This window comes from Rhinolophus ferrumequinum, chromosome X (genome assembly GCF_004115265.2).
Source record: "Rhinolophus ferrumequinum isolate MPI-CBG mRhiFer1 chromosome X, mRhiFer1_v1.p, whole genome shotgun sequence".
NCBI classification, from domain to species: Eukaryota; Metazoa; Chordata; class Mammalia; order Chiroptera; family Rhinolophidae; genus Rhinolophus; species Rhinolophus ferrumequinum.
In genome coordinates, this window is record NC_046284.1 from 96,293,144 (window position 1) to 96,296,041 (window position 2,898).

The 2,898-nt window shown below is 49.2% G+C and overlaps 1 pseudogene; it reads left to right on the top strand.

Moving 5' to 3' along the window:
* Positions 1 to 1,543: 1,543 nt before the first annotated feature.
* On the top strand, positions 1,544 to 2,109 carry LOC117026211 (ferritin heavy chain-like; annotated as a pseudogene).
* The last annotated feature ends 789 nt before the right edge of the window (positions 2,110 to 2,898 follow it).

The window sequence follows — 2,898 nt, forward strand, 5'->3', positions numbered from 1 at the left end:
AGTGTTCGGTCCCTTGAAAAGGAACTCCTGGGATAGCAGCTGCCCTCTGTCTCAGTCAGGCAATCTCTGCTGGTTGTCACAACCAGAAATCATGGGAATATCTCTCCTGGCACTGGAACCCTAGGATGGGGACTGGCTGAGAACCCTCGCTCATCAGGGGGTTAATTCAATAGCTGACATACCCCTCTGATTGTTAATGGTCACATGTGGGTGTGGAACCAGCCCACTCCACATCTCTGCCCCTCCTACCAGTCTCAAGGTGGCTTCTTCTGTATGTCCTTTGTTGTAGGGCTTTGATTCAACAAGATTTCAGGAGATTCTCAATGATGGTTGTTTTGTAGTTTATTTGTAATTTTCATATGGTGGTGAGAGGAGGTAAGCACAGAGTTTACCTACTCCACCATCTTGACTGCATCTCAGTGTGCACATTTTAAAACACAAATTCTTCCAATCCATGAGCACGGGATGTGCTTCCCTTTATTTGCATCCTCTTCACTTTCTTTCTTCAATCTGTTAGAATTTCCCGAACACAGGTCTCTTATCTCCTTGGTTAACTTTATTGCTGGTTATTCTTGCATGAAATTGTAAGTGGGATGTTGCCTTAATTTCTCTTCCTGATAGTTTGTTATTGGTGTATGAAAATGCAACAGATTTCTGAATATTAATTTTGAATCCTGCTACCTGATAAGTAGCTAATAGCTTTTCTCTTGATGCATTTAAGATTTCCTTTGTCATTGACCTTTGCCAGGTACCCCGAAACAATAAAGCCACTGAATAACTGACATGTTCTGCCCTCCCATTTCGAGCATAAGCCTACTAGTGAAATGGACATCACAACTCTCGATCAGATCCATGCTAATTACCTGGCTGATCAAATGAGTCCTTTATCCATAAATATAAATGAAACAGGGATTTATCAAATACATGAGGAAAGTTTAAGAGAAGCTCATGATTACCAAAGAGAACTATCTCTGGGGCATGGGAACCCCAAAGGCAATACAGGAAACAGAAAAGAACTTTACCAAAAATTCACCTTCATTTTTCTCAGAAACTCTAGGGGAGAAAACGGATATACAAAATAAAAGATGTCTTATACAGAAGGGAAAGATTAGAGGCCAGATAAAGTCCTTGCAAAAAAGAAATATTATTGCAAAATTAAAAACTCAGACGCCAGGAACTCAGGGCAGATTCTCCCTGCCCCACCCAGACTCTGATGGAACCAGGCGCAGGTCAATGACAGGCAGACCCCTCGGACCCCAGCCCCGCCCGCTGGCACCAACGGATTCCCCCTCCAACCCACCTGTCCCCTCACACCACTTCTGGGGTAAAGGTTATGGCTAACGGTCAGGTTTCAGAGCCAACGTCCAACCGCCAACGGCCAGCCGCCAAGCAACTGGGGACATTCCCGTGAGCAGGAGAAGAGCCTGCTGACCTCCTCACCCATTCCGGGAGCATCCGAGGCCCCGCAGCCACCACCTTCGCCCCCGCCACTGCGCACCTCAGCCTCTGCTTCCGAGCCACCTTGGCCTTGGCACCCGCTGCACCGGCGCCACCAGCTATGACGACCGCGCCGCCCTCGTACGCGCGCCAGAACTACTACCCCGAATGCGAGGCCCCATCAACAACCAGATCTCCCTGGAGCTCTACGCCTCCTACGTGTATGAGTCCATGGCCTCCTATTTCAGCAGCCACGAGGTGGCCTTGAAGCACTTTGCCCGATTCTTCCTGCAGCAGTCCAGCCAGGAGAGGGAGCACGCGGAGAGGCTGATGGAGCTGCAGAACCAGCGCGGGGGCCACCTCCGCCTGCGCGACATCAGCAGCCCTGACCGCAACCACTGGGAGAACGGCCTGAAGGCCATGGAGTGCGCCTTGCACCTGGAGAGGAGCGTGAACCAGAGCCTGCTCGACCTGCACTAGCTGGCCACCGAGAACAAGGACGCCCACCTGTGCGCCTTCCTGAGCAGTCACTGCCTGCAGGGGCAGGTGGAGTTCATCAAAGAGCTGGGGGACCACATCACCAAGCTGCGCAAGATGGGAGCCCCGGAATCCGGCCTGGCAGAGGACCTCTTTGACAAGCTCACCCTGGGTGACAGCGACAAAAAGAACTGAGCCTGGACTGCCTGCCCTATAGCCACTGGGTGACTTCCCCTGGTCACCATGCCGAGCATGCACATTGCAGTATTGCCCTTGCAAAACGTTCACTTAAGTTTTTTCTTTCCAATTTTACCATTTTTTCCAATAAAGTTGTCAGTTCCTAAATATATAAAAGTCTTTTCTTCATTACTCTTCGTGTGTGTGGTGTGTGTGTGCGTGTGGGGGGGAGGGTGTGTGTGCGCAAAACCCTCACCTTTTAAGTTTTAAAACAGGTCTCCAGTAGCCTCTACACTGATCCATGTCCCATCCACATGCAGCTCCCGATCTCCGTGGGTGGAGGAAGAACGTACTCCGTGGGACCCTGGAAAACACAAAAGAAATCTTTCCCTTATAAACACTGTGGTATTTGGGGGTGGGGTGAAGTGGGGCTCTGGTAAATGTGGCTGCAGGTGAATTAGTAAAAGTATTGAAACATGGCCTGAAAATCAGGATTCAAGTTGCCTCTGGGGAAGAACTGAAGGGAATGGGATTGCGCGGCGATTAAAATAAAAGGGGTTTTCAGCTTTACCCAAAATGTTTATGTCCATGAAATTATGCAGACTGTAATGTGAACTCTGTGTAGCAAGATGGATGTTTTGGAAGTCTGAATGGTAGAGTATCTCTTTGACAAGCTAACACTGGGCAAAACTGATGATGGAAATGAGCCTTAGGCTGACAGACGGCTGACTTACCATGGTCACCAATGCCTGGCATACACGTTACAGGTACAGAACATCCACTTATGTATGTTTTCCTTCATCTGCA